The sequence below is a fragment of the Coturnix japonica genome, chromosome Z (genome assembly GCF_001577835.2).
Source record: "Coturnix japonica isolate 7356 chromosome Z, Coturnix japonica 2.1, whole genome shotgun sequence".
Classification (NCBI taxonomy): Eukaryota; Metazoa; Chordata; class Aves; order Galliformes; family Phasianidae; genus Coturnix; species Coturnix japonica.
In genome coordinates this window covers 53675921-53702519 of record NC_029547.1, presented here as the reverse complement: position 1 = coordinate 53702519, position 26599 = coordinate 53675921, and the positions used below count along the sequence as shown (strand labels likewise).

The 26599-nt window shown below is 44.8% G+C and overlaps 1 long non-coding RNA gene across 1 annotated transcript; it reads left to right on the top strand.

Annotated features, from left to right (window-relative positions):
- Positions 1-12303: 12303 nt before the first annotated feature.
- LOC116652554 lies at positions 12304-20526 on the top strand. Its single transcript, XR_004305702.1, has 2 exons — positions 12304-12490; positions 19422-20526. It is a non-coding gene; the product is annotated as an uncharacterized LOC116652554 (long non-coding RNA).
- Positions 20527-26599: the final 6073 nt, after the last annotated feature.

The window sequence follows — 26599 nt, the reverse complement described above, 5'->3', positions numbered from 1 at the left end:
GAGGCGCGCAGGCCACAGCTGCCACCAGAGCAGGGGGGCTGTGCTGCAGACAAATGTGCTCATGGTGGGTGGCCTTGGTGGCAGCTTTGGGATTCCAGTACCATTTAGTGTTTGCTTCGGGGACTATCCAGCCTTCCTATAAGTCACAATGATATCTACTGCCTGGCTAGCAAGCTGTGTTACCTTCATGGCTTGCATCCTATGTGCCCTTGATGAGCTACAGCACCAAGTGCCACAGGGAATGCATGCTTGTGTTTTGAAAAATCCAACCCTAGAGCCCACTAAAAAAGCACGTATCAAATGGGTAAGAACCCCTAGTCTTATTGAGTTTGTTTGGATGCTCTGCAAATGTTGCAAAAAGGTGGGCTGTTCTGAATGTGCTGCCCAGAGATTACTCTCTGCTGACTTGTTCAGGCACGTGTGGTATCACCTAACAGGAATCACTGTGATTTAAAAATGAGGAACAGAGTTTGGAAACTATAATTGTGGTTATTGGTCAGTGTTGCCTAGCCCATAGCTCAGAACTTGGCTCTTATTGACTTTCAGAGAGTTGTGTAATCCGTGAAGAGGAGACAAAAACCATTGCTGCACACCTGGGTGTTATACTTTACATATCACCAGCAAGCAGTACCTGGGTGTCCAGCTGACTTGCTGACCAAGTCCCAGCAGGAGTACATTTTCTGTCTTAATGCACAGCAAAGCACTGGCATGAAAATCCTGGCTCTGCTGCAGTTGGAATACATTTTAATGCTGATGACAATGGGACTGGACTGTGCTCACAAATTGTGTAATAAAGGTCAAAGAAACAGGATATGAGTGCAGAGAATGTTACAATTGGAGGAGGCAGAAAGCTGGCCTGCTTTTAAATAAATAGAATTTGGGTAGATTAAATTCTAGCCCAGTGTCTACTTGGTTTCTACTTTCAGCAAAAATAACTTCTTTCTCTTTTAATTTGCTTCCATATAATGGACTGCTTATCATCTTACTTGATTTTGTAGTAAAAGTATTAAAATCATAAAATCGTAGAAACATAGAATAAATTACATTGGAGGAGATCTTAAAGATCATGTAATTCCAACCCCCTTGCCATAGGCAGGGTCGCTGCTCACCAGATCAGGCTGCTCAGGGACCCATCCAACCAATCCTTCTGGGCAGCCTGAGTCATTGCCTCCCTGCCATAAATAAAGAATTTCTTCCTAACATCAAACCTTAATTTAAGTTTAAAGTTTTTGACTCAGAATAAGTGTCTTCTCAAGCCTTATGAAATCCATACTTAGCACGTTTGATAGTCATCCCTGACAATTTTGAAAGAGCTGTCTTCCTGTCTCTCAGAAAAGTTATTTGTATGGGTGAGGCTAAACACAATTACCATCCATCAGCAAAAATGTCAGGGACAAATTCCTGGAGGATGAGATAACATGGCAGCTGAATTGCATATGGAGAACACCTTATGAATGTGACCCAGATCCTCCTGAACATGTACAACTTGGCAAACACTTTGCTCTTCTGGAGCTGGTTGGTCATGCTAACAACTGTAAAGCTTCCAGACTGGATCTGCATCCTGTGTATAGGAGTCTGAGTCTCTTTGTATAACCATCCATACAGATGTACCAATTGTAAAGCCATAAGCAGATAGGAAACTGAATTATGTGAGATTTCCAAACAGTAATAATAAAAGGAAAGTTCTGTGATCAACCATGTATGGAAGGCATATCTTCATACAATCATCATACCAGACAACAAACCCCAGACCTGTAGTTTTTGAATTAAAAGCAGCAAGGTTGAAATGTATAGTCCCAGCCACCTCATGAAGTACTAAATTGAATATTTCAGTGTTTTGCACAACAGAGATCTCATACTACAGCTTCCAAAGATTTTTTAATTTTTTTGAAATTACTTCAAAATCAATAGCTCTAAAACTTCTCTTTCCACTTTCCTCAAAGACTTTTTGACAGCTTCTGTTCCCAAGGTAAAATGGTTCTTCTACTACAGCAGCAAATCCAGAGCATCACCTTATGAATTAGTAATGAATTAACTACAGGATGATCTGGTTGACTCAAAGATATTTGACTTCACTACTCATTCTTGCAGAGAATTTTTGAAAAAAATTATTGACCACACTAAGAAGTGAAGTCTCTCATACAAAGTTGAATTCAGTGTCTTTACTGCAAAGGGCTTAAATCTTGTACAATAATATAATTTCCTTGCAAAGCTAAATGACACAGAAGAGATCATATTCTCACAGGATTAGAACATCTGGTAGAGAACTGTCAATGATTTATTTGTGAACTTCCCTCTTTCTTACCATTTTGCAGCTGAGTAGCTGGAAGACCTTAGAGCCAGAAGTTTCAGGAGGGGATAAGCACCTAAGGAGAAGGGAAAACAGTCAGCAGATAGAGTCAGATATTACTGAGAGGACCATGTTCCCAAGGTTCATGCTTTGCCCCAAGGGTTCAGCTTTATTTTCTAACTACTAATGCATAGTTAATAGTTCAGAGGAAAGTAACCTTCACTAAGTTCTTCTCTTATATGTTACAGAATACGTTTGGAGGACAGAATTGAGGAGACTTCACAGGAGTGTATACACTATTCCTACCACAGAACAGGAGGTTTATCTGCTGGTTTTGGTGCTGCACAAAGAAATTCAAACAATACAGTGCATTCAGGACATTCCATAAAATAATGAAGAGCACTAGATTATTTCAGTAATTGAGAACAAAATTATTAAGGTGAATTTTTGTCCCCTATCATTTTAAAAAAATTTGAATAAATAAATGATCTTTTAAAATAAATAAGTGCAATAGTTCCATAACTCATAATTTTGAAATGAAAAAGAAGTAATTTTCAAAATTATAAATATATATATATTATAATCTTCATGCAGAAGTGGAAGACCTTTAGATACAAGAGGGAATGAGAGAATTAGTCAACAATAATTAATAATGTTATGATTAATGAAACATTAACTGGAAAAATTAATATTTTCCCCTCTCCCTCTCCATATTGAAGTTAGAACCTGTACTATTTTTGCATGCATTTACTTTCTTCCTAATACTGTTGTAACATAAGTACTTAGAAATGTTGGTGAATGGCTGAAAAACTTAGGAGATTCAAATATACTGCACCTCATCTTTAAAAAACATTGCTTGCTTTTCTTTTAAAATCCTATTTAATGACCATCTTAAAAAGAAATCGATGATAGATTCCATGTAGTGTTGTTGACTGAAGAATTAAAGTTAGGCTACATTTGGAATGTCACAATAAATTTAGTTAGTTAACAGTGCACTAATTTGTAATTTAAAAAAAAAAATAATATTTATTTATTTATTTTCCTTCAGTTTTCATCACTAAGTGTTCTGGGAGCTCACAAAATCTCCTACTATTGGTCCTTCTATAACTTGATCAATATTGCTTCAGGATACAAATCTCAGTGAATAAAACAAAAAAGAAAAATCACAGAATCACAGAATTACAGGGGTTGGATGGACCTCAAGAGAACATTGAGTTCATTTATGGTTGGACTAGATGATCTTCTAGCTTTTCCAACCTTGATGATTCTGTGATTCTGTGAACCCCCCTGTTAAAGCAGGTAACCTACAGTAGGTTACACCAGTAGGTGTCCAGAGAGATCTTGAATATCTCCAGAGGAGACTCCTTAACCTCTCTGGACTACCTGTTCCAGTACTTCATCACACTAATCATAAAGAAGTTCTTCCACCTGTTAGTATGGAACTTCCTATGTTCAAGTTTTATGCCATTACTTCTTGACCAATTGCTACACACCACCAAGAAGAAACTGTAATAATCCATTTGCCTCCCATCTCCCTCCAGTTATAAATGTTTATCAGATCCCCTCTCCATCTTCTTTTCCCCAGGCTGAACAGACCCTTGTTACTAATCCTTTCCTCATACAGGAGATACTCCAGGCCCTCAATCATCTCTGTGGCCTTCTGCTGGTCTCCATCTAGGATATTCCTGTCCTTATTGAATCAGGAAGCCCAGAATTCAACACAGTAGTCTAAATGTGGCCTCACCAGGGCAGAGTAGTTGGGAAGGAGAACCTCCCTCAACCTTCTGGCCATGCTCTTTTTGATGCACAGTAGATACCATTGGCCTTCTTGGGCACAAGGGCACACTGCTGGCTCCTGTTATCCACCAGGAGATCCAAGTCCTTTGCTGCTGAGCTCATCTCTAGTAGGTGATCCTCTAGCTTGTACTGATGCATGTGGTTATTCCTCCCCAGGTGCAAGACTCTACACCTGCTCATCAAGTTCCTTTCTGCTCAACTCTGAAGTCTGTCCTGGTCTTGTTAAATGGTGGGACAGACTTCAGATGTGTCAACCAGTCCTCCCAGCTTTGTATCATCAGCAAACTTGCTGAGGGTAGACTCTATCCCTTCATCCAGGTCACTGATGAAGATGCTGAACAAGATTGGACCCAGCACTGAGCCCTGGGGAATACTGTTGGTTACAGGCCTCCAACCAGACTCTGAACTGCTATTAAAATTATTAAAATTATTGTGACATGGTAATTTTATATGGTCTAATCTCCCACTCACTCCATATTCTTATATATAGTTTAACAACCACACATTGTACATGTCTATTAATTCCTCAGATGCTACTTAGATGCAGTAAAGTTATTGTACTAAAACTAATAACAGAAAGAAGAGAAAATATGGAATTCAGTAATTCACTACAGACAAAACACCTTTTCCAGTGCCACTTCTGAACATTGCATTTCTTATAGTTAGTTAAGGAATGACTTTTATAAAAATTCCTTGGATACCATAGGCACAAAAAAATGAGTTTTGCCTGAATGTGTGACAATTATTAACCCACAAAATCTGCACGAGTTGAAAGAGTCCTTTGTGTGACATCATTACTACTCATCAGACAGATGCGCAATGAGAAACAACATGCCTCTTGAAAAAGTAATATAAATTATCACAGAACTGGGCAAGGCTGACATGTGCTGTCAGACAGAAGCCTCAGCCTCTTGTGTAGGTAACTGACCCTTTTTGCTGTTTCTCTCTGGCTCAGTCATTCATTGCTCAATGGCCAGTGGAAGCACTCTAGCATAGCCTGATGAGCACATTGTTCTCTCTTACTTCAGATTACCTCTAATTTGACAGTTCAGCTACTCTTAAGAGATATATTCGTTGTAAAACTTGAAGGCTGAGAAATTAATTGAATCTGGATCTCCCATGTGTTGAGTGAGGGTTCTAATCACTGGGCTATTGTGTAACAGAGAGGCTACCTTCTCTTCCATTCACACATTTCAAGCAATTAGTGAACTTCTTTATATTTTGGGGGGTGGGGGTGTATTTTGTTTTTGAAGAAAAAGCATAATTGTATTTCTTCAGTAAAAAAATTTAGACTGTAACAGAGGGATCATCTAATTGGTTGATTTGGTAGAAATACTGAATTCTGGGATAAAGCCATTTTGAGAATATACCTCTATCTTCCTGGCTATATTTAAGCATCTTCCCACTGTTTTTTTGATCCTCTCTACCTGTTCAAGAAGCTATCACCTTACTCTGCTATTGATTCTGCTATAGGCAGAAAACAGAAAAAAAAAAGAGTACTATTATATATATATATTTTTTTTTCATCAGAGAGTGCTGTGAGGAGTGTAAGTAGTCCCCTGTCTGCTTCAATTGGGCTTGCATTAAGCATGCGATGCCACTTCGCCGAAACTATGAAAATGCTTGCTTCACTTATGGATAACAGAATCATAGAATCATAGAATGATTTGAGTTGCAAAGGATCCTAAAGCCCATCCATTTTCAATTCCCTGCCATGTTCTGGCTGCCACCCACCCATGAACAGGATGCACAGTGATCCATCCAACTTAGCCTTGAGCGCCTCCAGGTATGGGGCATTCACAGTTTCTCTGGGCAACTGTGCCAGTCCCTCACCAATCTATGAGTAAAGAATTTCCTCCTAACAGCTAATATAAATCTCCCCTCTTTTTGTTTAAACCATTCCTTTTTTTCCTATCACTATCAGGTGTAAAAAAGTCAGTCTTCCTGCTGTTTATAAGCTCTTTTTATGCTGCAATGAGATCTCCTCACAGTCCTGTCCAGGCTGAACAAGTCCAGCTCCCTCAGCCTTTCTTCACAGGAGAGGTTCTCCAGTCCTCTGACCATCCTTGTAGCCTCCTCTGGATCTGCCCCAGTGGTTTTAAGTCTTTCTTGTTCTGTGCCCCCCAAGTCTGGATGCAGTACTCCAGATGAGGCCTCACAAGGACAGAGGAGGGACAATCACTTCCCCCGTATTGTTGGCCACACCACTTTTGATGTAGCCCAGGGTAAGTTTGGCCTTCCAGGCTCAAGCACACATGGCGGGCTAAAGTTGAGCTTTTCACCCACCAGAACTTGCAAGTCCTTCTCTTCAAGGCTTCTCTCAATAAATTCTCCACCAGCCTGCATTTGTGCTTGGGACTGCCCTGATCCAGGTGCAGGACCTTGCACTTGGCCTTGTTTAACTTTATGAATCCTGTGTGAGCTCACTTCTTCAGTATGTCCACATCCCTTTGGATGACATCCAGCGTCTTAATTGCACCGCGCCTTAGTGTCTTCAGCAAACTTGTTGTCCTGTCTACATTGTCAGTGAGAAAAAAAAAGAACAACTCAATACTGGCCCCAGTATGGACCCCTGAGGTTTCACTCATCAGTGATTCCCACATGGATGTTGAACAGTTGACCATGACACTATGAATGCAGCCATCCAGCCAACTCTTTATCTATTTTTTATATACATAGAGTTCATCTATTAAATCAATTTATCACAAATTTAGAGATGAAGATGTTGAGTGGGTTATGCTGCTTTGGCTACAGGTAAGAGATCTCTACTTGGTACTGCTGGGGACAAACCAGATTTTAATGCATATTGCTAGCAGTGAAGGTCCCTTTCCTTCCACTGGACAGCACATTTCTACGTGTCTGAGGAAAGTCTGAGAGCACTGAGACCTAGGTAGAATGCTCCACAAACTGTGATCTCACTACTGCAGATCAAATGCCATTTCTGGAAGATGCTTGGCCTTAAATGCAGATGTTTTAACACTGAAAACTTGATATAGGGAGGTCAGCTACAAAGTGAGTAACTACATGAAAAACAAAGAGCTTTCCTGACTTTTCTTCTTTTTCTAATGTCACTGGGGCAGCAATTTTTGTCCTACATCTAATGGCCAGTAGCAGTGTTTCCCAAATGAACCACAAGTATTTCAGGATACCTGATATAGCAAAACTCCAGTAAACCCAAAAGGAATTTGGAGCTCAGTCTGACCTAAGGAAAAGCCATTCAAGTGGAAATAAGAGTCCTGAATTTTATTCTAGCCTCTCTACCTGCCTACTGTACTGCTTGGGAAAGTTGTTACTTATCTTGCAAGTAGTAACATAGCTTAAGGTATCTCACTCATATCACAACTGAAACACCAAAACAGTTTTGGGAAATTTCAATATTGTACTCAGCTTTGGCTCTCCAGTACAATGCATGATTTAAGGAACCCAACATTTCCCTTACTCATCTGTCTCCACAACTGCCACACAGCTCCTCCCTGAAGTACATGCTATATACTCCAGTAGCATGTGCACAGTTCTGCTCTCATCCTTTCTAAAAATACCTGCAGTCCACAGAGAGAGGCAACAAAGAAAATTTATTTTTCTTATCATCCTTCTTCCTGTTTTCTCCTTTGCCTGATGATTTATTGCTGATTTTACCATTAGTTTAGATATGATTTCAGTGCAAACTTTAAAGCAAGCCCTTTGCCATTGCAAAGCTTAGTCATTAACAACAGGCATGGGAAGCAAAATGCTCAACAGCTTCCTAGATTGTTCTTTCTGCAAGGCAAAGTGTAAAATGATATGATCCGGTAACAAATGAAGAACTTATTCTAGTAGCCAGAGTGCAGACATGGCTTTCTGTTCTGTAACATGTGCTTGAATGCAGAATACAGTTAAAAACCTTGGCAGCAGAAAGTTATGGGGATAGCTGATGCTTCCAGGAATGAGAGCATTCCTAATAAATCTGTGGACATTGTATTTACTGCAAGAACAGCAGATTTTCTTACATTCATGTTAAGGACCATAAGAACATGCTTTTTCTGAATTTCCATAAACTCTGCTGATGGATCTGGAGTTCCAGGCAGTGCAAGGCAAAAGAGAACTCTGAAACATCATCTTGGAAAAGCCACCAAAAGGATATATGTGTGTTTAGGAGTTAGTGCTCTGCACTTGCCAAATGTAATTTTATTAAAGGATTCAAAGAGTGTAGAAACATAGTCTCTAATTACACAAGCATGTGCTTTCTACTGTCCAAAACTAATACTACCTGCAGAGAATCCTAATTTCCTCTGAGCACTCCTTTTTTTTTTTTTTTCCCTGGTTGTAATAAAAACATACAATCTGAATAGGAAGTTTTTAACTTTCATTCTTTTTTCCACTACTCATATAACAGTTTTTGTAATATTCCTGTGCATTAACAGAAAGGCTAGCATGCAAAAGTATCTTTCCATGGGATGTAATCTGCTTAAAGACTGAATGCTTTTGCCCTATGGCAATGTAGAAAAGACAGCAGAACCTTCCTCAGACTCGTACATCTGGCTTTTAGTCATGGAAAAAAAAAAAAAAAAAAAAGAATATAAGAAAGAAGAACAAAAGTCTTAATGCCTTATTTTGTTAGTAAATATTGCACGCCTAGAGGCCAACTTGTTTTTGGACTTTACAAGTGTTTGTGACTGCCTTCAAGAGATGCAAACTTAAACCTTGCTTTTTGTTGTTGTTTTTTTGCCAAGAATTAAAACCAAAGTTTCTAGACAATAATTTAACATGTCACTTCTTTCTATAAACCATGTGAATGGTTTATAGATCCAGGACAGTAAGGGATAAATCCTCATGATGCAGTTGTATGACAAAGTAATTGTGGGGGTCATTTGACTCTAGGATTTTGGAACAGATATACTAACACCCCAGTTATGGAAATACTCAGTGCAGTAGAAAGCCCTCACTGAAACACGGTAGCTTAATTAGCAGAATTTGAGTGCGGGATATGGATATCATCACCTTTTTCCTGATACGTTTGCAGTGGATGAGTGCATGTGTTATCCCCAGAGCCACCCTGCTGTCAGAGCTGTAAATACCAGTGGAAATGTTGGTTGCTCCTACTCAGGCAGATCTGTCATGGCTGTCACCACCACCCCACCACCTCTGTCTCTCACTACTGACTGACACAATGGTGCCAGGACAGACCTGCCATCAAGCTGCTGAGCTGTATACATCATTCAATGACCAAATTATACAACTGCAATGAATACACATTTATCATTGCCCTAGTCCAATGGTGTTAGAGAGTCAGCTTGAGACCACAAACAGTAAAGCCCTGTTTTAATGGTCAACACCAGACATAAAATTTATGCTCTTCTGATTGACTGTGGTTGCTGTTCTAGCTGCTGAATAAATGGCTCTATCTTCAAAAGGTCTGTTTGACCTGATGATTTGAAACCGCTTCCCAGTAGCAGTCAACAGCAGACCCCCTGCTGAGATCAAAGGTGGCCCTGTCTGCTTGCAAAGGAGGCCTTTTGAAGAGGCAGAAGCACGAGCATCTCTGCTGGGGCAGCCTGAAAGCAGCCAGGCTTCTGAGCTGTGGCAGCACATAATTTGGTCCTTACCCAGCACGCTGCTCACCCTATTCCAGGGAAAATAATGGCAGAAACCACTGGGCTGGTTCCTTGGTATTGCCTTCTAAATTTTCAACAGAAAAAGTACCAGATCACACTCAAACCTTCAGCCATATTAATTTAATTTGTTCTCTTCAATGGAATTACTGGGTAACCTGATTTTGTTTTGTTTGCTGAATGATTTTGGCAGAATAAATATAGGGCCATAGTAACGTGTGAGATGGAACTCTGTATCTTTTATTAAAGCTTGATTTTAACCCACGTGAAATTTTATTCTTCCTAGCATACTCTGCTTTGGTAATGCTCTGCTGTAATAGGGCAAATCCCTTGTGAGTTGGGTTAATACAAAACTTTACGAATGTTGCTTGAGAGATCAGGTGGAATAAGAATGAAATGCTTGTTCTTGGTGAGCACACACTGGGAGAAATTTTACACTTTTAGGAAGTAAATGACACTCATAGGAAATCTCAAATTAGTAGAAAATTTCCAGAAACTCTTATCCACCAGCTAGACACAACTGACCTGCAGCAAGAGTGACTGTTGTGCCTCTGCTTCAGTCAGAGGTCACAATCAAAAACATGTGTCAGATGTGAACATGAGCTTTCCATTTTGCTGTAAATATTTATTAGAAAAGTGTGTTTGTGTGTTTGTGTGTGTGTGAAAAAGTTGTATTTTTTGTGGCAATTATCTATGCCCAGTTTACTTCATCTCTGAATATTGGAATGAAGTAGTAACGGAAACATTTAAAATTATGTAGAATCTCATCCCAGTGTTTACCATGGTTGACTTCGGGACAGTTACCTCAGTAAACCTCATGTCTGAATATCAGATGAAACCAAGCTCTGAAGAAATGATGTATTTTCTAGCCTACATCCAGACTAAGGGTGTCAAACATAAATAAACATCAGTACAATATATCCACTACCTGCTTCTAAGATTGCCACCAAACCACTGGCCTGACTTACTTTCAAGTATTGTGTATATTTTTATTTCACAGTCTTTTTATTTATGGAACGCTATAAATATGCTAGCTTAGATGTTAATTAAAACAAACAAACAAACAAAACTCAGTGAATGATTTATTTATTTATTTATTTATTTATTTATTTTGTGAAAGTTGCTGTATTATTTTATGAAGCCAAAGATATAGGTGGCATCTGCCCAACTTTAATCCAAGCATGGATCATTAATGAAAGTATTTTCTTATGAAGGTAAATGTATGTCAGCAGGCCACTAATGACCTTCTATGATGATTGCCTCCCTCTGATCATGGGAAGTATTGGACTAATGTTAGCAGAAGAACAGTGAAAGAAAGGCTATTTGAAGGACTTCCGTGCCATTTTTGCAAAGTCTAGGACCATACATTCCGCATCTCACTGAACATATAACTCTTTGTTTCCAGGAGCGGGGTAGTTGCTCCTAAAATAAAAAGAATTTGGAAATAAGAGGAAACGTCTTTGAAAGCTCTTTCCCATCAGTTTGCAGTAGACTTACTTTATAAACACTGGAAAGATTTTCCAGTAACTTTTGTCTGTGCAACCCAAGCTACTTTGGAATATAGGTTTCTTTTTTCTAGCTGACAATCTTCCAGTTCAATCCAGTAGATCCAATTTCCATATAGAGTGGAAAACGAGCAGTAAGGAAAATAGTAACATCCTGACTGCTTTTCAGTCTCTTTTCCAGCCACAAGAGGCTATTGGAGGGAATGCATGGCACATATACAGTACAACAGTCCACAGGCTCTAAGTGCATCTCATATCAAGAGGACCGCTCTTATGGTTCACAATGTGTCTGGTCTAGTTAATCCTCCTGGCATTTTTGTGGCTACTGTACTTCTCAAGAGGTATCACATTTGTCATGAGATATATCACCTTCAGCAATGAGTGTTTTTAAATACATAAAAATATTAATATTAACTGAATAATATAGAGGTCTTGATCCATGAAAATGAATTGTGTTTTGCAATCAAAGGGGGGTAAATAAGAAAAGACTACAACTGTTGCTTGATAAAGAAATTGAAACTTCTGAAACTGCTGAATTTACCACAAACAAGGTAAAATGGAAGTAGAAAGGGACTGGGGGGAGACTTTGTGTATAGCCAGAACAATCAGCAAGTTTGGATCTCCATGTTTAATACAGAATGAAATATCCAGACATAATAGCAGCATGTTCCTAAACAAAAGTCCATATTGAGATTATTCTATTATTATAATAATTTGACTAAATTAGAATGGATTTTTGTAAGAACAGGTCTGCAAATATACCACTCATCATTTTCCATCTTTCTGTCACAATCTGCAAATTAAAAACCTCAGTAAGAAGGGTATTTTGGGGCTTGGAAAAAATATGGAACACATAAGGCAAAACATTTTCCTTAAGCCTGGCTCTCAGAAATCACTTTGCTACAATTGCTCTGAATGTCACATATGTAGTTGTATGAATATATGTTCTTATACATATATTCATATGTGCAGCAACTGAGCAGCGGCAGCAGCACCAGTGGCTGTGTGACCATGGAGCCTTTGCAACATCACAGCAATGGGGAGAATTTTTAGCAGGGAAGCAGGGCCTGGCAAGACAGATTTCATGGCTTGTTTCTCCCATGGCTGTACCCCCACAGGGATGGAGCTACAGCATCACTGGACAAAGGAAGAAAATCACAGAATTGTAGAATCGGAGAATCACAGAATGGCCTGGGTTGAAAAGGACCACAAAGATCATCTAGTTTCAGCACCCCTGCTATGTGCCAGGTCACCATCCATCAGACCAGTCTGCCAAGAGCCACATCCAGCCGGGTCTTGACTGTCTCCAGGTACGGGGCATCCACAACCTCCTTGGGCAACCTGTTCCAGTGCGTCACCACCCTCTGAGTGAAAAACTTCCTCCTAATATCTAACCTAATCCTCCCCTGTCTCAGTTTAAAACCATTCCCCCTTGTCCTATCACTACCCACCTCTGTAAACAGCTGTTCCCTCCCCTGTTTATTTGCCCCTTTCAAGTACTGGAAGATCACACTGAGATCTTCCCGGAGCCTTCTCTTCTCCAAGCTACACAAGCACAGTTCCCTCAACCTTTATTCATAGAAGAGGTGCTCCAGCCCTCTGATCATCTCATTCTGGATGATCATTCCAGTAATGCAGATAAGGCCTCACAACAGCTGAATAGAGGGTGACAATCACCTCCCTCTTCCTGCTGGCCACTCCTCTTCCAATGCAGCCCAGAACACTGGACCTACCAGGCTGCAGGTGCACACTGCTGGCTCACATCCAGCTTCTCATCCACCAAGACCTCAAAGTCCTTCTCCAAAGAGCTGCTCTCCAGGGATTTTACTCCTTGTCTTTATAAACACCTGGGATTACCCCAGCCCAAGTGCAGCACTTTGCACTTCACCTTATTGAACTACATTAGGTTTTCATGGGCCCACTTCTCCAGAGTCTCTGGGTCCCACTGAATGGCTTCCTTTTCCCTTCCCATTCCCTTCCCTTTCCCTTCCCTTTCCCTCTCCTCTTTCCCTGTGGTTGGGGCTCTCTTGCCCTGCTCATCCTCTTTCCCCTCACCCGTCCACACCTCCCCACCCCTCCCATCCGCCTCCACCCTCCCATCCTCTCTCCTCTCGCCTCCCTCGCCTCCGCCCCCTTCGCCTCCCCTCCACACCCCTACACCCCTCCAACCCCTCCAACCCTCACCCCTCCCATACCCCTGCCCTCCCCTCCCTCTTCCCCTCACAACCTCCCTCCCCTCGCCCTCCCAAGCCTCCCCTCCCCTCCCATCGTTCTCCCTCCATCCCATCCCCTCCCCTCCCCTCCCTCCCTCCCCTCCCTCCTCCGCCTCCCTTCGCCTCCTCCTCCACACCTCCACACCCCTCCCAGCCCCTGCCACCCCAACCCCTCCATAACCCCGTCCCTCCCCTCACAACCCCTCCCGCTGCCCTCCCCTCCCTGCCCTCCCCTCCTCCCTCCCAATGCCCACCCCACCCTCCCTCCAAGCCCTCCCTCCCTTCCCTCTTCTCCCTCCCCTCCCTCACCTCCCCTCCTACCCTTACACCTACCACACCTCCCTTCCCCACAACCACCGACGGCCTGCCCTCCCCCTTCCCTCCCCTCCCTCCCCTCGCCTCCCCCTCCCACCTCTCCCGCCTAGCTCTCCTTTCCTCCCACTACAACACGCCCCACCCTTCCCCTCCTTTTGTCCCCTCCCCACCCTTCCATCCCCAAACCTCCCATTCCTTCCCTCCCCCTCCCACCCCTCCCACTCCTTCACATCCACCCCACCACCCTTCCCCACACTCCCTCCCCTCCCCTCCCCTCACCCTCCCTCCCCTCCCCTCCCCTCCCACACTTACACTACCCACACAACCCCCTTCCCAAAACCTGCCGCTCCCCTTCCCTCCCCTCCGCCTTCCCCTCCTCACCCTCACCCTCACCCTCACCCTCACCCTCACCCCACTCCCCCTACTCTCCCCTTTCCTCACCCACTACCACACCCGGCCCCCCCCTCCACCCACCCTCTCCACTCCCCTTTCTTAACACCTCCCCCCCACCCCTTCCACTCCCCACACCTCCCATTCCGTTCCCCTCCCCACCCTCCCCTCTCCCTCTCCTCCCCTCCCTCCCACTCCACTCCCTCCCCTCCATCTCCTCACCCTCCACACTCTCCCCTTTTTCCCCTACCCTCCTCCCAACTACTTACCCTCCACATCTCCCCTCCCCTCCCTCCCCTCCCCTCCCCTCCCTCCCCTCCCCTCCAACTCCTCCTCCTCCCTCCCCTCCCCTCCCCCTTCCCTCCCCCCCTCACCTCCATCCCCTCCCCACCCCTCCCATCCCATCCCCATCCCGCATCCCCTCCCCTCCCCATTCCCTCCCCTCCCCCTCCCTCCCTCCTCTCCCCTCCGCTCCTCCCACCACCACCCTCCCGTCGCTCCTCCCCTGCCTCACGCCTCCCCTCGACCCTCCCAGCCCGAACCCTCCCTCCCAAGCCCCCCTTCCCCTCCCTCCCCTCCTCCTCCCTCCCCTCCCCTCCCCTCTCCCCTCACCTCCCCTCTCCCTCCCTCCCCTCCCTGCCCTCCGGCTCCCTTCGCCTCCATCCACACCCCTTCCACCACCCCCTCCCAACTCCCCAACCCACCCTCCATACCCCTCCTATTCCCTCCCCCTCCCCTCTGCCTCCCCTCCAACAACCCCTCCCCTCCCCTCTCCACCATTAATACTACCCCACCTCCCTTCCCCACATTCCCACTGAGCCCTCCCCTCCCTCCCGCCTCCCCTCCCTCCTCTTCTCCTCCCCTCCCCTCCCCACCTCTCCCTACTCTCCCTTTCCCTCCCACGTACAACACCGCCACCCTTTCCTCCCTTCCTAACCCCTCCCTCACCCTCCACTCCCGCACACCTCCCATTCCCTTCCCCTCTTCCCCTCCCCTCCCCCCCTCCCCTCCCCAGCCCTTACACTACCCACACCACCTCTTCCACCTCCCTCCCTCCCCTCCCTCCCTCCCTCCCCTCCCCTCCCCTCCCTCCCCTCCCCTCCCCCGCCCTCCCTCCCCTCGCCTCCAACCCTTCCCATCCCCCTTACCCTCCCCTCCCTCCTCCCTCCTCCCTCTCCCCCCTCCCACCTCTCCCCTCTCTCCCTCTTTCCTCCCCACCACATCACCACGCCAACCCTTCCCCTCCATTCCTTCCCCTCCCAACCCTTTTCCATTCCCCCACAGCCTCCCATTCCCTTCCCACACCACACCCTGGTCTTCCAGTACACTATTTGCCCTCTCCCTCACCCCCCCCCCCCTCTCCCACACCCCCCCATGCCCTTGCCCCATCCCCCCCCGCCGGCCTCGTGGCCTGTGTGGTGCATAGTTGGTGCGCTTGTTCCACTTGCCATGAGCTAGCCCTTTTGGCAAGGGGCTGGATTACTCCTCTGTGGCATGGCTGCTTTGCAAGGGTACAGCATCTATGACTAAGTTATGGTTAGAAGTCCCCGGCCACCCTCCCCTGCCCCTCCCCTCCCTTCCGCCTCCCCCTCCCCTCGGCCTCCCCTTGCCCTCCGCCCTCCCCTCCCCTCCCTTCCCTCCCCCTCCCCTGTCCTCCCTCCCCTATCTCTCCCCTATCTCCCCTCACCTCCCTCCACCCCTCCCCTCAACAGACCCCTCCCTACTCACCCTCCCTGCACTCCCCTCGCCCTTCACTCCCTCCAAGGCCCAACCCCTCCCCTCCCCTCCAACTTCCTCCCTCGCCCTCTTCTCCCCTCCCCTCGCCTCCCTCCGCTCCCTTCGCCTTCCCTCCACACCCCTCCACACCCTCACACCCTCCCAAACCCACCGGCCCTCCATACCCTCTCCACCCTCCCTCCCCTCCCCTCACAACCCCTCCCTCCCCTCCCCTCGCCTCCCCTCCCTCCCCTCCCTCCCTCCCCTTGACATTTCCTCCCTCTCCACCCCTCCCCTCTCTTCCCCTCCCCTCACCCTCCCCTCCCCGTCCTCTCCCTCCCCTTACCCACCCTCCCCTGCCTTCCCTCCCTCCCCCCACCCCTTCTGCCTCCCGGCACCCTTCCACTCCCTCCACTCCCTCCCTCCCATTCACACCTCACCGCTCCCCTCCCCTTCCCTCACCCTCTCCAACCTCTCCTTACTCTCCCTTTCCTCCCCACTACACCCCGCCGCCACCCTTCTCCCCTCCCTTTCCTCCCCTCCCACCTTCCACTCCCTCAAACCTTCCATTCCTTCATCACACTCCTCTGCCTCTCACCACTCCCTCCCTCCCTCCCCTTCCCTCCCCTCCCTTCCTCCCTCCCCTTCCCTCCCTCCCCTCCCCTCCCCTCCCTCCTCCCTCCCCTCCTCCCCTCCCTACCCGTCCACTCCCAGCCCTCCTTTTCCCCTCCCTCCCTCCCCCTCCCCACCTTCCTACTTCCCTTTCCTCCCCACTACACACGCGCCCCAACCTTCCCTCCTTTTGTCCCCTCCCCACCCTTCCACTCCACACTTCCATCCTTCCCCTCCCTCCTCCCCTCCCCACCCTTACACTACCCACACCACCCCCTTCCCCACACTGCCCTCCCTCCGCGCCTCCCTCCCTCCCTCCCTCCCCTCAGATCCTCCCTCCCCTCCCCTCCCCTCCTCCCTCTCCCCTCCCCTCCCTTCGCCTCCCCTCACACCGCCTCCAACCCCTCCCAAGCCCTCCCGAACTCCCACCCTCCAACCCCTCCTATTCCCCCCTTCCCCTCTCCTCCCTCACATACCCTTCCCCTCCCCTCCACCAGTTAACTACTGCACAACCTTCCCTTCCCTCACACCTGCCTTCCTTGTCCCTCCCCGCTCCTCCCCTTCCTCTCTTCTCCCCTCCCTTCCCTCCCCACCTCTCCGGCTACTCCCTGGCCCCTTTCCTTCCCTCACTACATCACCTTGCCCCAACCCTTCCCCTCTTCCTTTCCTTCCCTCGCCCACCCTTCCACTCCCACGACCTCCCATTCCCGTGTCCCTCCTCTCGCCTCCCCCCTTCTCCCTCCCCTCCTCACCCTTGACATCTAACCTTCACACGCACTCTTTCCCCTCGCCCTCCTCGGCCCTCCCCTCCCCGCCCTCCCCGTCCCTCCCCTCCCCTCCCCTCCCTTCCTCCCTCCCCTCCCCCTCCCCTCCAACCCCTCATCCCCCTTCCTCCCCTCCCCTACTCCCTCCTCCCCTCCCCTCCCCCTCCCCACCTCTCCCCTACTCTCGCCCTTCTACCCACCACTACCTCGGCCCATCCCTTCCCTCCATTCCTCCCTCCCCACCCTTCCATTCCCCACACCTCCCATTCCTTCCACAACCCCCGGCCCACCCTCCCCTGCCCTCCCCTACCCCTCCCTTCCCTCCCCCTCCCCTCCTCCCCTGCCTCCCCTCGACCTCCCCATCCCTCCTTCCCGCTCCCCCTCCCCTCCCCTCCCCTCCCCTCCGCTCCCCTCCCCTCCTTCACCTCCCCTCCCTCCCTCCCCTCACAACCCTCCCTCGCCCTCCTCTCCCTCCCTCCCCTTCCCTCCCCTCCCAAGCCCCACCCTCCCCTCCCCATCCCAAGCCTTCCCTCCTCCCCTCTTCTCCCCTCCCTCCCCTTCCCCGCCATTCCCTCGCCTCCCTCCACACTACCTTCACCCCCTCTCCACACCCTCAGCCAAGCCCCACCCCTCCATACCCCTCTCCACGCCTCCCCTCCCTCCCTCACACCCTCCCCTCCCCTCCCCTCCCTCCCCTCCCCTCACCCTCCCCTCCCTTGACATTTCCCTCCCTCTCCACCCCCCCCTCTCTTCCCCTCCCCTTCACATCCCCTCCCCTCCTCTCGCCCTCCCTTCCCACCTCTCCCTGCCTTTCCCTCCCCTCCCCTCCCCACCCCTCTGCTCCCACCCTTCCACTCCCTCCCACCCCCCCCTCCCCATCTCACACCTCACCCTCCCCTCCCCTCCCCTCACCCTCCACACCTCTCCCTTACTCTCCCCTTTCCTCCCCACTACACCGCCCCACCCTTCCCCTCCCTTTCCTCCCCTCCCCACCCTTCCACTCCCCACACCTCCCATTCCCTTCATCACACCTCCTCTGCCCTCCCCTCCCCTCCCTTCCCCCCTCCCTTCCGCCGCTCCCTTCCCTCCAACTCTTCTTTCCCCTCCAGCTCTTCCCTCCCCTCCGGCTCTTCCCCTCCCCTCCCACTCCCTCCCCTCCCCTCCCCTCCTCCCCTCCCCTCCCTCCCCTCCCTCCCCTCCCCTCCCCTCCCCTCCCCTCTCCCTCCCTACCCGTCCACTCCCAGCCGCTCCTTTCCCCCCTCCCCTCCCCTCCCCACCCTTCCACTCCCCACCCTACTGCTGTTTTATAGCACATTAGGATCGAGAGCAATGAAGCTGACTGCCATAGGTCCATTTTACCTTATCTACCATTTCAGAGATTAATGGAATTAATATTTTTATTCAGTGTATATTTGCAGTCTCTATTTCTACAGCTTTAAGTAAATTTTGCTCCTCTACTGTGATGTAACATTCATAGATGAGCTTGAAAATTGATATTTAGAAGATGGATCATCTTCTTATAAAACAATTTTTTTTAACCTAATACAATCATTTTCTCCATGTTCTTATCTTCTGTATTGACGTTTTTAATGTTTTGATGACAACTTTCATAAAGTACTAAGACCAAGGCACAATATGTGAAGAGAGAGACTCCAAAATAATATTCCGAAGGCTTAAATGTATTGAAATATGGTATGAATTTATTTAAAACTTCCCCCCCCCCCCCCCCCCCCCCGTCTCCCACCCCCTTTTAGGATTTCATTATGGATGGACTGTGCAAGCTTTCATACACATAGTTCATAGGAGCTACCTACATTAAGAAGATGAATAATGGGTAAAATTATGCAGACTTCAGTTCTAAATTTGAAACGAGATAACATAAACAAGCCAAGTGTAACTAAATAGTTAGACAGTAGGTCATTCTCCCCCAGTACAGCGTGGTTGCTGGAGAAACAGTAGCATAACCATAACCATAACCATAACCATTCAGTGATGTTTGAGTACTGGGATCATTCACTCTGTACAGAGTTTACCACAATATCTAAACATTTCTCATGGCTTATTTTATCTATTTGCACATACTGGGAGGAATGATCTTCTTATTTTGCAGACAGCAGTCTACAAAAGCTTATATATTAGATTCATTAAATATGTCTTTTTAAATACTATGTAGATTTGTAGGAACAAAACCAATCTGAGTTTTTTGCATTTCATTGTTTCTCACTTTTTAGTTGTCATTGAGAATTTACCTTGAGCAAAGCTGGATCTGGGAGCTTCAGAGCTTTTCTCCTATTGCCCTGAGTATGTGCCTTCTAAGCAAACTTCATAATGAAGCACTATACCCACCATTACTGTAATTTGTTGTTGATTATGTAATCTCAAATGTATAATAAAATGTAGATCAAATACTTTGTGTGACAAATTTAATCACAGTCATACTGTAATCAAATATTGTAGATAACATGTAGATGTTTACTTAAGTAAATGGAAGCAAGAATGTCCCTTGCCAAGATACTTTCATTCATCCGTCTAAACAATGTGAATCATCTCATCATGATAAACATCCCAAGTTGCCTTTATCTGAATACTTATAATCTAGTTAGACTTGTTAACTTGTGCATATTTGTCAGCATACACTGCACAACTGCATTACAAAATGCTATAATGTATAACATAAAATTTTGTACTGAAAAAAATTTAAAAAAAAAACCAAACAAACATGTTTTGGATGAGCTACCATGTGTTTCTGTGAAGAATATTAGCAATTATGAGAAAACCATAATGAATGCAGTGATCCTACTAAACTTGCCAATTGCTCTAGATAATTAAGCAGCACTACCTCTGTCTTCACACATTCCATTAAGTGCTAGTATTTCACTAATATTCTTCTAAGAAATGCTTTACTGAGGCAACATGATCTTTGAGAAGTTTGAGCATGTTATTGTTACAGCAGCATGTAGAGAAAACTTGAACCTGTTATTGTTACAGTAGTATGTAGAAACCATCTGGTGCCAAGCAGACCTACCTAGAAATCTGAGTTTCTGGAATTATTGTTTTTTTGCAAGTGTTCACCCACCTTACTTTATTTAGGGTTATCAGGCAGAGTGACTAAGAGGACCAAATCAGTGCTGATGTTCAAATGCTTTCTGACTTAGGTCTGAGGATGTTTTCCAGTCACTGAACATTCTACTTCTACATTGAGAAAATTCCACCAAACATATCTGAGTAGCAAGGACCTGTGAAAACGGTTATGAGAAGAGTCTCAGGAAAATTATAGATGTGTTAAGATAAAGTTTAACTCAGTATTATTAATAAAGTTGTACAAGTTTGACAAACTCTCGTTTTCTGAAATACATTGTTTATAAGAAAATAGCTAAGTATGGCAAAATGAGACCGAATTATGATTTTCCAAGTACAAAAAGGATACAATTTAAGAGCAGGATGACAGGATGGTTTTGCTCCATCATCCCGAAGTGTAGGGGTTCCTCTTTGATTAGTACCCTCAGGCATGATAGACAAAGGGCTGGGCTGAAGGCAACTATCCACAAACTCCTATAGTTGTATCAGGCAAATTCATTATAGCTAGAAGCAGACATCATCAGCTGTGCTCTTAATATAAACTTAATTATTCACTGTCACCTTAGTGGTGGTACTTAGAAAATGTAGCCCTGTTCCTAGAACTATTTAATCTACCAACAAAATTCTAGAATAAAATTATTCAGAACAGCTTTCTTTTATTTATTTTGTCTTATTTCATTTTATTTTTGCATGTGATATTGCTCACAAATTGTAAATAATAACCATTTTATTAATGTTCTTAACCAAATATTGCCTACTTATAAAAGAAATTAACCTAAATCCTGACATCAGCCCTAAAGACTACTTTCTATAATTTATTATTATTATATTTAATGAGAAAGTTTAATACTTACCTACTCAAATAAGAATTCAAGAGTATCAACTGCATCACAAAACAGGCTCTTCTGTAGGAATGGGAAGAATGAAAATGGTAAGATGTTAAAAGTACATGACCAGAACTCTGGCAATTTGTGAAACAGAAGACATGCCAAGGATAAGAAGAGTTTTGCAGCTCCCAACTGTTACTGGGGAAACTTTTTCACTCTGGTGTTCTTCCCTCCATAAATAATGCCACTGAGATTCAAATGTTATTTTGATTTCTTCAGGGCTTATGAAGTCCTGTCATTATAACAATGGCCCCAACAGTTCAGTACACATGCTCTTCTGTGCAAGTCAATGTGCTTATCACTCATATTTTTCCTTTATTTAATGATCCCACAATACCACTGGACAATCCAAATAATGGAACAACTGCATGGAACATATTATTAATATTGTGTAAATTTCAGGTGCTAACTGTATGTATCCTATACTTCCTTCTGGCCAAGATCTTTCACTCATCCAACTACTGAGCATGACAAACTGCTTTGCAAATAAATAAATAAATAAATAAATAAATAGGAACTGTCAACAGAGTGAACTGAAATTCATGAAAGCATTTGGACGAGAATTAGAATGACATGAAAAGATGAACAACAGATCAGTACTGACGTTTTCTAACCAGTGCTTGTTGTGCAATGAAGCACTCTTGGAAGCTGCAGAACTCAATAAGCATTTCCAATCAATAATTGAAATCAATTCAGGGATTACAAATATGTATCTTAGTGCTAAATTTCATCCTAAATCCTTCATACTTTTGACATTATATTACAGTTTCAAGTGCAACACAAGTTTATTTAAAATGATGAGCAGAATGGAAACTTTTTATAGCCACACATTGCACAGTATTTTAGAAACAAAGCTTCACAATGTTCTTCTAAATTTGCTCTTTTTTCTTCTGACACTCAATGGATCTTCACACATCCTGTATATACAAGCAACACTGTTAGCTGCTTACGCCTATAGTGTTTTGCCAGGTTCCACACAGAAGCTCAGGTTCAATCAGATGCAAGCAAGAAGCACATACTGACCTAGTCCAGCAGAAGAAGTTTCTCAACTTTTCTTTTCTGACATAACTCCCAAAAGTGTGAATTACTGCAGACACCTCTAAAGCTCTGTAATTGTAAGTATGGGAGCTACACTGATTGAGCATATGCTGAAATGTGAAGAATGCATCCTAAACTCTTACTGCACTACAGAGGTGTACTTTCCAAGAAGCTGTGCTAGAAGAGGAAGGGGATAATCTAGACAGGGACAAGCAGAAGATTAGATCAGAAGAGAAGCAGTGCAGAGCCTTGTACGATTTGCTCAAATATCCCTATGTCAAGAGAAAAAACAATTACCAATGTTCACAGTGGAAAGAATATGACTCAAAAATTGCTACAGCACATGATAAAAGGGAAGAATTATCCCAGTACTTAGTTACAGAACAAATAACTTCACTGAAATAGCAAGAGTTGGATTAGACCAGATACAGAGCTAAGTAACCCAGAATGGCTGTTTTCTTCTGCACTGTACTGGGATGCTCTCAGGTTCCTGAATATCTGTCACCACAGAAAATGGTCCAACAACGTACCTGTTGTTAAACAGTTGTTTCCTCATATGATTTTCTGACTTCATTATTCAAGCAATATTTAAATGCTTCCCCCGTCCCCCACCCCCCCACCCCACCGTTTAAATGAATATTCATTCTACAAAATCATTTATTTAGAAATTTATTCAAAAATCACAGACTAAATGGCCTTTTTTTTTTTTTTTTTTTTAAGTTGTGCTAATGAACCTAAGACTCTTCAGAAATCACCACAGTCCAGTTACAAAAACATTAGTTAACATAAGATTAAGGGCTGTGAACACCCAGCAGAAATGCCAGGAAGTGAAGGATTTCTCTGTGTTAGAGAGTGCTTTGATGTTGTTGAGCTTGGGACTGGGAATGATAAGGCTGAATCTTTACGGATAATGATCAGAGGAGGGTCGAAAATGTGGGATGTATAACAGACTCCTGGTGGGAGTCTGTTATAGACCACCTAACCGGGATGAAGAGACAGATGAGACAGATGAGAATAGCTGGCAGAAGTTTCACTATCAGTAGGCCTTGTCATCATATATAACACAGTGCAGAAGAAGCAGTCTAGGAGGTTTCTAGAGTGTATGGAAGATAACTTCCTGATGCAGCTGGTAAGAGAACCTACCAGGGGAGGTGCCCCACTGAACCTGCTATCAACACTCCTGGTCAACCAGAGAGATCCCGGAGTCATACTGACAGTGTGATTCCCATCTACAAGAAGAGACATAAGGAGGATCTGGGGAACTACACATCTGTCAGCCTGACATCACTGCTGGGAAAGGTTATGGATCAGATTATATTGAGGGAGATCACACAGCATGTGCAGGACAATCAGGGGATCAGGTCTAGCTAGCATGGGTTTGTGAAGGGAAGCTCCTGCTTGACCAACTAGATCTCCCTCTATGATCAAGCGACCTGCCTGGTGTGTGAGGGAAAGTCTGTTGATGCAGTCTACCTAGACTTCAGCAAAACTTCTGACACTGTCTCCCACGGTATTCTTCTGGTGAAGCTGGCAGTCCACAGCTTAGACAGGTACACTCTTTGCTGGGTAAAGAACTGGCTGGAGGACCAGGCCCAGAGAGTGGTGGTGAATGGAATTAAATCCAGCTGGTGACTGGTCATGAGTGGTGTTCTCCAGGGGTTGGTACTGGGGCCTGTCCTGTTTAATATCCTTATTGATGACCTGGATGAAGGCATTGAGTGTACAGGTGCTGGAACAGGCTGCCCAAGGATGTGGTGGAGTCATAGTCCCTGGAGGTGTTCAAGAAATATTTGGATGTACTGAAAATGAATATATGTTTGGATGTACTGAAATATTGGTGATAGGTGGGTGATTGGACTTAGACTTTTCCAACCTTGGTGATTCCATGATTTGAAAGGGCCATCTTCTGTAGTTGAGTATATTATTGTAATGTTCCTAATTGTTTAAAACAGTATAACAAAAACATGGGAGTGAATAATGAAACAAAATAAAACAGGCACCAGTATTTTTAAGCCCAAGCAGAAATCTGTTCATAATGAAGTAGCTTTTGTGGTCCATATACATGTGGACAGAGATCTACACCATGATGACTGGCTGAAGAAGCCTCAGATAGATATATGATGGTCAGTGACTTAGTCACTCAGTACATGGACCAATGCACTGCTAATGCCACATATTTCCCAGACAAATACTTCAGAAATGTTTTAGAGTGTTCAAAAAAAAAAAAAAAAAAAAAAAAAAGTGGCTGGGAGCATATTTCTTAATCTCTCTCTGTAAAATTTCTTGAGAGAACAGCTTTATAGGCTTTAAGTTTAAGCGTTAGCAATAAATATCAAAAACATCTACGATAGGTTTAACTCAGGCTTTCTTCAAGTTCATTAATTTTCTAGTGAGGTTCAGGAGCAGACACCTACACACAGACCCCCTTCATGAGTGCATTACAGATATGGCAGTTTTTCATTGAGGGTGACTGCACACAAGCTATGTGGTAAAGTACTTGTGTCTTATCATAAGTAGCTTCAATACCAGTGCACACTCTCTACACTCTAAGGAATAGCTGTACTCTGTGTTTTAAAGGCTTCAGACCTCATGAGGCATTGTTTAAAGTCATAAATTCATTTTTTAAAGGCCATCTTAAAACTATCCAGCTTTACTAAGGAATATCAATTACCGCGGCTTACTACAATTTGCAGTAATTACAGTTTGTTTGTTGAGATAGTTTTTAATTGCAGGCACCACTGAAATAACAATCCAACAAAAACACAGTTTCTGAAATCATTCTTTTTAAGCTAGAGGAAAGAAAGTGTCGGGGAGGAAATTACTTAAGAACCTAATCTGGCGCATTTTCGGAACAGCTGGAGCTACACCCTGCTATCAGTGGAGTTACATTGGAGTAAAAACAACATACATGAGAATAGAAATTAGATCCACATTCAGAAAACTATTAATCACTCTTTTATAGAATATGTTACAGAATCACAGAACCATGGAAAGATTTGGTTTGGAAGGGACCTTTAAGATAATGTAGTTCCAACACCCCTGCTAAATGCAGTCACCTCTTGCTAGACCAGGTTGCTCAAAACCCAATCCAGCCTGACCTTGAATGCTTCCAGGGTGGAGCTGTTTGCAACCTTTCTGGGCAACCTACTCCAGTGTCTCACCACCTTCATATCAAAGGATTTCTTCTTAGTACCTAGCTTAAATATACCTTCATCCAGCTGAAGCCATTTCCCCTCATTCTGTCACTGCATCCCTTTTCCAAAATTCACTTAAGCTTTGAGCTTAATTTGAAAATATATGGGTAAATATGGCATAGGTCTTGGAAAATAATCAATGTCAGCCTGGTAAGGCTGAGAGCTGTGGAGATAGGCGGGCGGGGATGTGAAGAGGAGGATACAAGCTAAGTATGCTAACCTGGTGAAGCTATTCATATTGGCTTCTTTGGAACTTATGCTTAGGATCTTTCATGTGCTATATGAGAGCTTTAAAAAAAAAAATAAATAAATAAACCCATGACTTTTATTCTGTGATCCTAACTTGCTATTAAGATTCCAAAAATGGTACATCAGTCTCTAGAGTGTACAAAATTCTTGGTCAAAGCTTTATAAAATCTAAAGTTAAATTATTCCATTAAAAAAAATAAGCGAATAAATAAATACATAAATCTGCCACTCTAGAAGTGACTTTAGGAGATTTAAGCTTCCAACTTTCTTATTTCAGATAAAACTTCCTGTATTCCAGTTTCAGTTGCAGATCATCACTGAAAAGATTCTGGCCCCATTCTTTTGACACCTACCCCTTAGGTATTTATAAATATTTGTAAGACCCCCTTCTCAGCCTTCTCTTTTACAGACTGAACAGTCCCAGATCTCTCAGCCTTCCCTCATAAGGGAGATGCTCCAGGACCCTCATAATGTTTGTGGCCCTCCACTGTATTCTCTCTAGGATATCTTTGTTTTTCCTCAAATGGGGAACCCGGAAGAGGGCACAGGACTCCAAATGTGACCTCACCAGGGTAGAGGAGTAGATAACCTCTTTCAGCTTGCAATTTTTAGTGGCCACACTCTTTTTAATACACTCCAGATACCACTGGCGCTGTTGACCACAATAGCAAACTGCTGGCTAAACTGTTGGCCACCAGGACATTCAGATCCTTCTTTACAGAGATCCTCTCCAGCAGGTCAGCCCCTAACCTGTACTGGTTATTTTTCCACAAGTGTAGGACTCTATACTTAACCTTGTTGAACCTCATCAGGCTTCTCTCAGCCTAACTTTCCAGTCTGTCCAGGACTTGCTGAATAGCAGCACAGATTTCTAGTGCGTCAGCCATTCCTCCCTGCTTCGTATCAAGAGCAAAATTGCTGAGGGTGCATCCTATCTCTCTATTTGGGCTGGATTAATTTTAT